Source organism: Sylvia atricapilla, chromosome 14 (assembly GCF_009819655.1).
Source record: "Sylvia atricapilla isolate bSylAtr1 chromosome 14, bSylAtr1.pri, whole genome shotgun sequence".
NCBI classification, from domain to species: Eukaryota; Metazoa; Chordata; class Aves; order Passeriformes; family Sylviidae; genus Sylvia; species Sylvia atricapilla.
In genome coordinates this window covers 10,787,518-10,800,882 of record NC_089153.1, presented here as the reverse complement: position 1 = coordinate 10,800,882, position 13,365 = coordinate 10,787,518, and positions in this window count along the sequence as shown.

Below are 13,365 nucleotides of genomic sequence, written 5' to 3'. Positions count from 1 at the left end.
TTATGTTATGCATCCTTTATGCTGGAGTTTCCGGTTTTGCTTTTGTGCCAGAGCTGTGTTATGTTGCATGAGAGCACGTGGGTCCTTACCCGGGGGTGGGGGAAAGGACAGAGGCAGCTGATGTTGCAAATGTCACATTTATCACCCACACAGTATAAGCTCTCAGTCATTCAGGTGTTCATCTCATGGAATTATTCTTTAATGTTGGAGCTAACAGCTTCAATTGCTGACTGGTGTTTGCTTCCATTTTCCTAAGAGAAGGGTGGGAAGAGAGAAGTTGCCTTTATCCCGTGGGTGCCATCCTGCCTCGCTGTGTCCCTACACGCAGGACAAGTATTGATCCAGCAGATGTCACCGCTGAATCCTGAGGAACCTGCATTGATAAGTAGGATGTGAGCAGAGGGTCCATCCTGGGAACGTGAGGTGGCCGAGCAGCCTGCTCCTGCGGGGGGAGCTGTGACACCACGGAAGAGGCTCTTGGGGCATGTGCTGCTACATTGCTTATGGTCTTCAGGTTTTTTATTTAGCCCAGAGTGGCACAGGCTTGGCCAGGGTTATAAATCTGTAACAGAGAAAATGTCGCTTTGGGGGGAAAAAAACAGATTAACTGAAAGACGTCTTTCTATTCGATGTCAGCAAGATGAGATAGTCTCTGTGGGAACGAGTAACCTGTCCTCCCCCTCTGTCAAGTCAAAATAATTACCTTGCCTATTGAGTTTTATTGGGCATTTTTAACTTCGAGGGAGTTCATTTTAGTTTTACTGCCTGAGTGCTGGAATAGAGCTATGTCCATAAAATGAGCAGTTGAGTCTGCTTCCCATAATTCTGTTTTTTCAATAGAGTTCCTCCTGGAACTTTGCTTATCATATGCTTGCTATCACCTGCACTGGAAGTTGTTCTTGGAACTATACAGATTGAGGTAGTCTTGAAGTATGTGGTTGTTCAGCCTTCCTGTCTCACAAGGGATTTATTATCTTCAGGAACAGTTAAACTGCCAGGAACCTTAGGCATACTTTAAAAATAGCAGAAGCCTCAGTCAAAGGCAGTTTCCCATTGCCTGCATCTGTCAGAGCATTCCAGTGTGCCGAGCTTCAGAAGTGAGTCACTGGTCAGAGCTCAGGACTGTCATTCGGGAGATTTAAGATTGTTTCACAGAGATTTGCAAACCCCTGCTTTTCTCATGTAAGAAAAGAAGAGGAGATTTGTGTTTGTTCCTTCATTTAAGCTATTCATCTTGACCATCCTTCAAACAACAGTTGATGAGGGTCAGTGCTCGTTCATTCAGTCAGAGTAGTCAGATAATTTGTGGTGTTCTGCACAGTAAATGTTGGCTATTTTTGGTGGTACCCAACAACAGTTTGTACTCTGAAAACATTGTGGTTCTTCAATTTCCTTAAAAAAATTAAAATCAGAAGATAAATAATTTCTATTTTGTTGGAAAAACTTTGCACATCATAAGAAGATCATCATAAAAAGATAACTTGCAATTGTTTTCACAGTGCTAATTCCTTTTAGTAGATTTGTCCTTGGACTAGAAATAGGACTTCAGTCCTCTCTACTCATTACCTGCTGCTTTGCTTTACTCAAGCAGACTTCACACAAACTAGCCTGGCGGTGGCACCAGCACCATCACAGCAAATAGGCACTTCCTGGTTCTGCTGGTGGTGAAACAGGAAAACCTGCTGCTTTAGGGTGGTCAATCAAAAGCAGCTGCCTGCACCTAGAAACCTCCCCTGGTGTGGATGAGCTCCTGCGAGTGTGGAGTGTGTCAGCAGTGTGACTGATGTGTGCACTCTCCTCGGGGGGATGCCTGTCAAATCATTGTCATGCTGCCTCCCGCCAAGTGATCATGGGGACACTGCCCAGGCTCAGGGGAGAGCTTTTTGTTGGTCTTCTGAGCCAGAGATGAGGTATTGTTGTGAGATGGAGCAGTTGGTGGGAGAAGAAGGCAAGTTTGAGGACAAGTAGGTGAATGATGCTCTAATAATGGTAACACTGAAGGATTGAGAATTCAGTTCACTGCTTGTGAGTGTTTTAGGGCTGAGGGAGGCAATGCTTTTGCACAAAGATCCTCATGCAGTGCCTTGCTGGGTGTGTTTATATTTGTCTAGTGTGGCATCAAGTTTTGTCCCTTGAGAACTCCTGACTGGCTCATCTTGCTTAGCTGTGGTGCTATTCTGAAGTGTGATTATTGAGAAAATAAAACCAAAACACAGTTCTGGTACCATGTCTGCAACTTTGTTACCATCATATTTAATTTATTGAAAAGTCTTTCCCTGGAATCTGAGTCAACTTGGATGGATCCTGTCTGGCCAGAGAGAAAAAGCAGTTGTGTGTAGTCTGTCAGCTGCAGACTGCCTGAGCAAGTAATCACATGTGAACTCACCCTAAGTTCCAGGGAATTTTTATGTGCAAGAACCTAAATTTGCTTTAAATATTCTTGGCTTTAGTAAATACTCTACAAACCACCCATGCTTCTTTATCATCTCTTTATGATAAAGCTTAAGCTCCCATTTTCTTGCTATGAAACAGTTGTGGTTTTGTCACGCTTCCAGAATCTGCATGGATTGTCAGGTTAGGAAATTCTGCTTTTCCAAAAGCAATGTCTTATTACTATGCTGCCTGGTGGTTCTTATCTCTCTTAGGTGTTGTAAAGTGTTTTCTTACTGGGTGGCATTCCTGGTGCTGTGTGAATGAGGCAGTGTTTTGTCCATGTTTAGGTTTGTGTCAGGCCTCGTCTCCCTGTGTGAGAAAATTCCCAGGAGTGTTTAACGGACGCGTGCGGACAAATCTCCTGCACGCCCCATAAAGCACTTTACTATGGGCCACTATAAAGCAGTCATTACAGAGCAGTGTTTAAACTTCTGAGATTAACACAGTCTTTCAATTGCACTTACTTATTTTTATAATGTGTAATTTAGCAACTGAACTGTGAAAAGTTATGGCATAGCAAGGTCTTCTTAAAAACAGTGGTTCCAACTGTGCTTTTAGGCTCCTTCGTTGTAAATCGAGAGCAATTCCATTCTGTTAGTTAAAGAGGGAAAATGAGATCATTTCTGGGAGCTGCTCAGATGGTGTATGTGCATCTGAAATGTATTGTCAGGTGTTGGCATGGCACATTTTCCACATTTATGGAAAGCTAAGAGCTTGTGCCTGATTTCTCAGGAGCCAGACTTGAGCAATGCTGTTCCCTGCGTGCAGAACACTTTGGCAGTTGCCATTTTGTTCAGGGAGCTGTGTAGTGGTATTTTTGCCTGGATGAAGAAAGTTTGATCAAGCCTCTGTTTGAAAACCAGATGCTTTTTCTGTGGCCACCACACATCTAGAAAGCCATGAGGTCCTTCCCTGCTAGTTACCACTTCCAGCTGAACTATCCCATGAGGCTATTTCAGAATAATTGTTTTCTTCCCAGCTCTTCGATGTAAATATACTGAATTGACCAGCAAAGTTTTGACCGTGACTGTCTTTGTTTTGCAAAGTTCTCTTGTAAACAGGCTCTGTGGGGCTTCCCCAAACAACCCCATCAGTGCAACTGAATGGGAGCAACAAAGGCATAGGAAATGAAATGTCCATTCCTTTTCTTATTCATGTAAATGATAGTTTATCATACTGTTTATTAGCTTCATGTAGTCAGGATCTGTGATGGTTCTTAAGCCTTTTAGTGTTTTTTTTTTTTTTTTCTTTAATGAGCTGCAATAAAACATTGTCTTACCTGAGTGCTGACTCAGTGCTGAGGCATGCTCCAAATTTAGCATTATTATTGATATTAGTTTGTCATTCCCATTGGCAAAGGCTGTCATCACAGCACAAAGCAGCCATGATATATCTTTACCAGTTGTTCTGTCTCTTTGAAAAATGTTCCTTTTTAAGACTATGTGGGATTCCTGGAATGGACAATTTCAAGTCATCCATAAACATGGTTTTAATAGTAATACCTGATTTCTTGATAATATCTCTCCTCAGTGGATGGGCGATGATGTACAAAGGAACTGGCAGTACACAGGTGGTACAAGTGTGATGGTAAGGAACAGAGACATGAAAAGACTCCTTGAGTCCTCCCTTGGAGCAGTAGTAAGATCTAGAATCACAGAACCATGGAAAATAGGGGCAAATGCACATGGTTACTGCATGTGCTCTGTGAAAGTGCCTACTTGGAGATAGGGATGGGGAGTTTAACACCTGTGTGTTCTCAAGGTCTGCCAGTGGTTTGGTGCTTGGATCACTTGGCATCTTATGTGTTGAATCATTTCTTTGGAGGCTTTTCTACCTGAATATGTGTAAAGGATCTCTCTCTGTGGTATGAGGTTTTGATGAAGATAGCTGCTATCGCTATAGTAATGCTGTTGCTAGTCTGTTAATCACTTCTGGACTTCCTAAAGCAGTGATCAAAAATTAGTGGCCAGTTTTCTTTCATCTCTGGAAGTGGAAAAAAGCAGAGCTGGCACAGCTCTGAAGTTGTGTATGGAATTAGCAGGTTTGAGCACAAACTCCTAGGTGGGAGTAATTCCTCCCCAGGGTAGAGATGGGTCTGTGGCTGGGAGGATCCCTGCTCCTCTTGCCCCAGCAGCACCTCCAACTGTTTTGTTTTCTGTTCTGTATTGTTGTCTACAGCCACCAAAGGTGATGATCCAAGGGGAAATCACACAGTGTTCACTGACACCGTGTTTAGAGCTGTGAAACAGAACAGGTAGAGAAGAGGCCAAATGTGCACATGTGTAATCCTCTGCTGTCTTCCTCTGTTCCAACACACAGAAATGGAATGTTTCCCTACCCCTAAACCAGGACATTCACCTTTCAGATTCCCTGGCTGAGCTTCTCTCAGCTCAGCCATGATCACAGGTGTGTGCAGGAGGACTGCCCTGGGCACAGAGAACAAATGTTGAAAGACGATTTAAATTTGTAGCTATTTCTATTCTGCTCCAAATGTTGGGGTTTTTTCCAGGTACAAACAGTTGATGTGACTTTCATCAGCTGGCATGAGGGAAAAGGTGTAAAGTATATTTTTAAGTTGAACTATTTTATGTGTGCTTTTAGAGATTTGCTGCAGAATGTGATGTTTGGCCATGTTCTTGGGTACTATAATCTGCTATATTCTACTGAGGCAAATCTCTGACAGATTATATCAATTTGGGTATGACCCGAGACTGTGTCATCCTAACTGTATAAACTGGCAGCTTTTGATTTTCATTCCCTTGTATTGACAAGAAATTGGATCTTTATTTATCTATCTGTCCAGTTCCAATGAAAATTAATAGTTTCATTGTCACCTAGTATTAATTTACAGTTCTGCTACAGGGTGTCTTTTAAGGTTGAGAAAGTTTAAATACAGAATAATTTTCACCATTTATGTGTGCCAACTCACCTGTGGGTGTGAAATAGCTGTATCTGGTACCAGGAGAGTTTTCCAAAAACACAATATGTCTTTCGTGTGTTCACACGTGTAACATTAAACTGTTTCTGTTCATGGAGGCCAGAGGATTTCCACACTGGTCCAGAGGTGACACATTACTGATGGGATTTTGCTTATTTTTTATAGAAAAGAAATTGTCTTCTAAAAGTTTTATTTTCCCTTGGTCCATAGTGCCAGGGGAACATGTTGAGGCATGCCCTTTTCTGTTTCCTTTCAACAATGATGGGAATTCTTCAGCTAAATATAAAAAAATTGAAATTTCCTATCTTTTTGCCCCTCTCAAGTATGTTTAGGTAACTGAAGCACATTCACACTTGGAGAGATGGGGCTGTTTTGCAAGGGAAAAACAAAACATTCCAGTGCAGCTAATATTGCAGCTCCTCTGGTGTCTTAAGTTCAGGCCACAGCAGGAGGTGCAGATATCCAAGGGGAATGCAGTAACTTTTTGGATCTTTTCTTTGGAAGAAATAATAAGATGAGTCACAATTAACCCATTCAGCTAAGTTAGTAAGGCTCTAGGGAATGAGAGAAGAAATGGGAGATTCTTAGTTCGAATGGTTTGCTCTACAGAAAATAAACTTTTTCTGCTACATCCCTTCAGGTCCAATCAATACATTTGTCTTCATCACTGCAGGAAGCATAAATTTGCTTCTTTTCTTACAACCTTCTCTTATACATCCCTCCTGGAGATGCCCAAGTCTGATGTGATGATTGTGCTTTGATTATCTTGCCCTGGCAAACCAATGGGCTCCACTCTCCAGGAGAAAAGACCTCTCCAGGGCAAGTGTCAGAATGTTGGCACAATGTATTTTGTTCCTCTTACATGATTAATGTGGAAGGAGTGTTTTTAGGTAATTTGTAATTTGTCACAGTGAAACTTGCAAGGGAAAACACGCCACAGCAGAGGCAGCCAGGGCCATAAAGTGCTGTTGTTGAGCAGTGAGGACTATTCTAACACAGGTGATGTCTCCAGGGGGTGTATTCCTCAAGGACTGGTGGGTGGATTAGCAGTCAAACCTTTGAGGAGCAGGGTGAAAGCCGATATGTCCATGGTGACAGGGACACAGCTGGAATTAAGAAGGATGACTAGCACATCCAAACCTTTTAGAAAGGATTTTGGTTGGGTTTTTTTTCTAATTATCTTTTCTGGTTTCATTTATTTAGCTGTCTCGAGAGTCCACATCTTTTAGGCAGGAGAGAAGTGTCTGCCCTGGGGTCTCAGAAAATGCAGCTTTGTCTTTGGTCCCTCACAGAGGGAGCTGCACACTGGTGCCGTGGGTGAGCAGGAGATGGGATGTCCCATTGCTCTCTGCCTGTCTCTGGCACTCAAGTGCTTGTGGAGCTCATCTCAGCAGAGCTTTCATTTGCTTTCTGTTTTCATTTTTCCAGCCTCTGGACCTTGATGAGGCTTTGAAAAGAAATGTCTTGAAGTTGAAGGGGCCTGTGCAAAAAGGAGCCTGTGCACCCATCCTTCAAAATGCAGGTCAGGGTGGTGTTTGTTCAAGGAGCAGCACTTGAAGGTCAGTTCTGACTCCTTAGTTGATATGTTTTCTCAAAAGCCAGTCATCTCCAAGGAAGAAATGTCCTGTCTGGGAAAATAAAGCACAACATGTAAATTGTTTTAATGGGGTGCTCTCGTACATTTATATCTTCTTAAAAGGAAGCTAAACCACATGCATGAGATGATAGATGAGTTTATTTTCACATGTGGATTTAATAACCTACCAAGATGTAGCTGCATATTTAGTGCCCAAAGTCATCTCCAGGAAAATAGTTCCCTGGGGTGAGGTCAGTGTCTGCTTACAGCCAAGAGAATGAGCTGAAGGGGTTGTCAGTTGTTAGCTTGGTTAGGAGGCAGGGTAGTTTATATGATACTGAGCTAATCAGGGTGATGTGGAAATTAATTTTATCTTCTGCACAGAACAGAGAGAGTGGAAGTGTCCCTGAGACCATCTGGGATTTAAAACTCTGAGGAGCTGGAAGGAGCTGACAGCCACTCTGTTCTCTTTGTAGCACTGTTTGTTACTCTTCCCAAATATTTATTGGATCATAGTTGTAATTAAATTTGTGCTGAAAATGTACAGAGCACCTTGTACTTAGTGTCACATAAACCAGAGATCCTCTGCACTGAAGCAGTACAGTGGCAGGTCCTTGGCCACAACAGCCCCCTTGGATTGGGAGATAATCCAAAAAACACTCCTCTGTTGATATGGCACTCGCTAAGTTAAAGCACAGGAAACTGTGAATTTTGGCTCCATCCTGTTTGACCATTTACACTATCTCCTTATCAATGTACCTGGCCTGGTGCTGGGAGATTGGATGGTGTCTGGATACAAGAGGTACAATTTAGTGCTTCCAACTGCTTGAAAGGGACTGGACAGTGATTTGTGAGCTCTCTGGCGATGGGTGAGATAAAGCTCTGCAGTGGGGATGTCCTCTGTCCTGCCTCCACCCTGCCCAGAGCTGGGCCAGGCTCCCCATGCACACTTTGGAGCTGGAGCTGAGTGCAGGCTGTGACCTGATCATTCCCGAATCATGGGCTGTCTCAAATCCAGATTCAAGTCTCATGGCCTGTAGTAGGTGAAAGAAGGAAATCAGTGTGGTACAGTCAAAAGCATATAGGTGTTTGTCAGGGAATTCAAATAGCAGGTTGTTTGGTAAAACAGAGGCTGAGACCTGAGATGACAGTGCTCACACCCTGTGGGGGGAAAGCCCATGGGACAAGCAAGAAACAGGAGAGTGAAGTAGTCCAGGCTGGGAAACCCAACTGCATTTGCCCTGGGATAAATTTTATTAACTTAAGCACATCAAAGCATAAATATACTATCTAACTCCTGGACTCAAGCTGGCTCGAGCAAAGGCATCCTGAGAATCTCTTCCCAGCACCCCTGTCCAGGACTGGCTGGCGCTCCTGTGCCAGCAGAGATGTCCCCAGGAGCCACATTTGCAGCCTGCCCCTGACTGGAATTACCTGCTCTCCAGACACCTGTGGTGCAGCTGTAATGCTGGGAATGCTTGGCACCTCGGGAGGTATTTGGGAGTGAGTTAATTTAATTATTCTCCTGCTCATTGGCTTCAAAATCCACTTAGAGATAGGGAGGAGGTACCTTGTCCCTATCACAACTGATGGCAGCCAGCCAGCAGAAGTCTGCCTGGCAGGAATGGGAATGAAGAGCTGGGCCAGAGTAGGTTTAGCTGGGCAAAATGGAGAGAAATAGAAATTACTGCCTTTAAAGCTGCTGACTCTGCTCTTGATGGATGACCCCTAGAAGTGAAGGCCAGGAGCTGCAGCTCTGTGTGTTAGAAAAGCTTGTGGAATTGAGAAATGTGAGAAGTACTTCTCATCCTTGCTTGTGTTCAGGCTTGATCTGAGTCAATAGAGTCCCACTGACATCACAACCCAACATTTCAGACCAGGTAGCTCATCACAGCCCAGCTGGAGTGCTGGCAGCCAGGCCAGATGGGACAGGGAGTGCAGCCATAGTCCCAAACAGAGCTTAAAACCAGCAAACTCAGCCCATGCATGGCCCGAGTTTGAGCCCAAGTGAGGTAACCCTTGTGCTTCTCCCCACTGTTTTACAGTCTTTCTACTGACCTCGTCATTATCATCTTTTATGGCATCCCATGTGCTGTTGAAAACATCAGAGGAGGAAATGAAGGGCTGTTTACTGTCCAGGCTCTGTGCTCACATGTCCCCTGACGAGCTATTCTCTCCTGGCTGTGCCCACAAGGGGCTCCAATTAATGTTGCATGGGACACTGAAGGAAGAATAGAGAGAGAAAGAAAACAAATAGCTAAAATACTATCAGAGATCTCCCTATTTCCCATCATGTCCTACTACTTGTATAGCCCCACTATCCCATTCTATGACAGATTCAGACTTACTCTCTTTCATTTTCTGGCTCTGACTCACTCTGTCTCACGATTGGAACTCATCTTTGCATCCTGACTGTGTCGGGTGAACATTTCTTAGCTGCAGCCATCAATCTCTGCTCCTTACTTCAGAGTTGCCACCAGCTCCCTCTCCTTTCCTCTCTGTGTTTCAGACCCTCTGGAAGGGATGAGTGTGGGTCCAAGACCTGGTGCACACTTTAAAAGGGTCTTTTCTAATCTCCAGAAGTATTTGAACCAAGTCCACTTCGTCTGGGAGAGCTCTTGTGTGAAACTGTCCCAGCAGCCATCTCTACAGATAAATTATAGCTTAATTAGGGAGCACCTCATCCTTCTTGTTTATAAAATATGAGCCACTCTGTGTGTTTGGTAAAGGGGGAACAGGATAGGAAAGCAAAAAGGAGGAAAGAAGAAATTAATTTTGAAAGTACATTGCAAGTTACATTTATCTGTCTTTCTCCAATCCATCAATCTTCTGTTATATGGCTCAGCTCCTTGGGGCTTGCTTGAAAGGGGGGAATTTACTGCACTGTAAGCCAGGACAGTGATTTGCAAAGTGGGGGGCACGGATTGTATCCTAGGAGAGAGCAGGGAACCAGAAAAAGAGGTGGGGGAGCTTGTGAATCCCTCTGCAGAGATATAAATATGCTGTACATTAGCAACTCCCTCCCGGCCGCCCCTGGGGGCATTTTTGGAGACACCTGCTCTGTGTCTACCTCTTGTACCATGTGGCCATACCAGAAATATGGACCAGCAAGTGGGCAATAAATTGACATCTTGGCTGCCTGCACACCTCTTTCTCCTTGGAGTAACCTTTGGAGCCTTTCCCAGTAGAGCTGTGCTCGATTAGGACTCCTGGCTGGAAATGCAGTATGAATTCGTACTGAGTATGCAGCATTCCATGGGAAGCACGGACAGGGAAAGCAGATGCAGCTCATCCCAGCAGACAGTTATTCTAGGTGTCCTCCCCAGCTTAGAAATGTTTGGGAAACACTTGTAACTGTTTTTCTCAGGTGTTGCAAAGAGGATTTGTTTTGTAAATAGCGAAGCTGTTAATTGCCCCGACTTTATTAAGAGGGAGCCGAAAAGGTGTTAGCAAGTTTTTGTTGCTCTGTGCTGGCAGTGAGCCAGCTCCAGTCCCTGTGCCGGGGGAAGGTGGCAAAGTTGTTCTGAAAGTCCCTTTGCCCTCTAAAGAAAAAAACATTAGGCACCTCTTTAGCCAAAGGCTTGGGGTAACATGTGAATTTTATAGGAGGGATTTAACTGGAATCACCACACAGTTCTGCTCCAGGGGATTCATCTTCTGTCGAGCAACATGGACTGGAGTATCCCCGGGGCAGCACATCTGGGAAGTCAGAGCTGGAAAACATCTTTAAAGGTTGTTTTCTTCCTTAGCTTCTCCGTAGGCACAGGTAGAGGGAAGCTCCTGCACACAACTGTGGGAAGCCCAGGAGTTCAGCAGCTTTGAAAATCAGGCTGGTGAGGTTTAGGGATCTAACTTTAGGCACCTCACTTAAAAATATATTGTTTAAAACTAGAGTTGGGGTTTCCAAGTCACTAAAGTCACTAATTGGTGACAGAAATCTTTCCTGTGTACTCCCAACAAGCCAGACACCCAAATCCTCCCATCTTTCCCTGAGAATACCTCTTGGTAAATCCTGCAGAAGGCAAGGGATGGATGCTTTTCCATCCTCCTCTATGGCACTGGCACCAGCAGCAGGTAACCAGGGGCTGATTCAGGCCTTTAACTTTTTCCTGCTAAGGGTTGGTTTTGCAAGTGGAAAAGGACCTGTGGCTTGTTTGCTAAGACTTTAGGGAATTGCTGGCACTCACTGGTTTCCCTGCACCAGATGCAGCGTGACCGGGAACCTACGCTGCATATGAAAAGGTCACTTACCCTGTTCAAGAGAGGAGATTCTAACACTTGTCAGCTTGAGTGATGGAGGCTCTGCATGGAGAGCCATAATATTCATGTCAGAGAATTGCCAAGCCCTGGCGGAAGTGTTGAAGATGGATGGCCTGGGGATATACTCCTGACACTTTAATACTGGGGGAGGATACAGCACAAACATCTCATACAGAATTATAATCCATGAAAGGGCACTGGGGGCATAAATTAAAGGTAATCCAGCAGGCAAGGAGTTTAACAGCTGAAGGGAAGCAGGCTGGGGGAAAGGAGGGATGCTGGTGGGATGCAGTGGGGGCTGTGGTGGGGCTTTGGGGGAGGGAACAGCCCCCAGCTGGGGTGGGACCAGGGCAGGAGGGAGCAATGCCAGGCCAAAATCCATCCACGTCCAAACTGCTTTGCAAAATCATCTGCAGAACCTGCAGTTTGTGTATTAAATTCGATTCTCTGCTTGCTGAGGGTCACTGTGCTGTAGTGTGACATGTTGAGGAGAGAGCTTGGGGCAGAGGTATATCAATCTCTGAGCAGAACTGTCCCTGCCAGCCTGCTGGGAGAGGCTGTGGAGGCACACGGTGGCAGGGATGGTGTGAATTCCCTGGCAGAGCCATCCCTGCACTCTCTTCTGTGAGAAGGAGTAAAGGAAACAGCAGAGACCCAGTTCCTGTGCCAGGTGACACCCTCAGCCCCCACACAAACACAGCCCCAGCCTGGCTCAGTGTGCTGGGCAGCCCTGAGGATGAGCTGTCTGTCTCCACTGATACAGGCTGGCACCTGCACCCCAAACTTCACCTTCCTCCATGAACTGATGGAGGTGCCCTCAGCCAAGGCCACCTGAGTTGTGCCCACGCTCCTGCCTGAAGGGGAATGAGGCTGTGGGGGCATTTCCACCTGCTGGGAAGGAGAAACAGGGGGTTGCTGTCACTGGTGAGGGTGCTGGGATGGACACCTGGACAGCAGCACAGCATGGCCAAGAGGCAGCGGGTGAAACAGTGACAGGGATGGTCCTGGGTTAGGTGGGAAGGGCTGGGAGAGCTTGGGCTTAGCCTGGGCTGTTATCATGGTATGAGCACCCAACACTGATCTTCTGACCCTCTGTTGGTCTGTGGTAATGCTACAGCTGGCCTATATTATTTCATCATTTGGAGTGTGTTTCCCTTTCTCTCTAAAACTGGACTGTAAACCATCCCTCTCCCACAATAAAGGCCCAAATACACTGCTGGGACACTGGTGTTAACCCTCCACAAAGGCAGTGGTGATTCAGAGCTGATTCCACTGCTGTTCCACAGATTTCTTATCACAGAGGATGCTCTATCCATGTAACTGGCTGGTCAAACATGAAGATGCTGCTCCAGACTGTCCAAGTGGCTCCACAGCCCTGCCTGAAGTGCCCCTGCTCCAAGGAAGAAGCAGTGCTGACAGCTCTTGGGGGAGAGGCAGCAACATTTTGAGTTGATTTCATGCAGCGCCTGGCCCAGATTAAGGTTTTTGACTTTTCATTGTAATTAGGATCAACACTATTACAATACTATTACTGTTAAACAGTGGCCAGGCTCCTCCTCAAGGCTTTAGAGAGCCAGCCCATCCCTTCCTCCAGGTGTGCAGTGAGTTACAGGTGGTTGGTGCCCCAGACTGGAGCTGACTTTAGGTGACCATGAGCAGGTTTGAAGGTATCACTAATCCCTGCAAAAGCTCTTTGGCTGCAGTGGGAGAAGGAGCCTTTACAAAGCAGCCAGTGACAGGACTGTGCTCTGCTGTGTGTGCTCGTGTTTTCTTTGAAAGCTGCTCTGCAGGAGTAAAAAAGCTGCCCAGGTAAAACCACAGCTGAAATGATGAGCTCAGTCCTGTGGCATCCTCGGAGTTTGTTGCCCTGTGCCCCATGGCATTTGTGAGGGTTATTACAGAAGCCAGAGCAGCAGGCAGCGGTGTCAGGGTTCCCTGACAGTGCTGTGATGGATTAAGACGATCCTGAATTTCTATTGTTTTGTAGTGACTGTAGTGAGAATTGATGACTGTTGTATCCAAGCAACAAGAAGGAGGATGAGGAAGCTTTAGCTTCTCCAGGACTGTAATATCTTTGGCAAGGTGCCACTCTAAGCCATAGAGTTGATTTTCGTATTTGTTCAGTCTTGGTATTGTCTGTGCAAGGTATAAAAAGAGA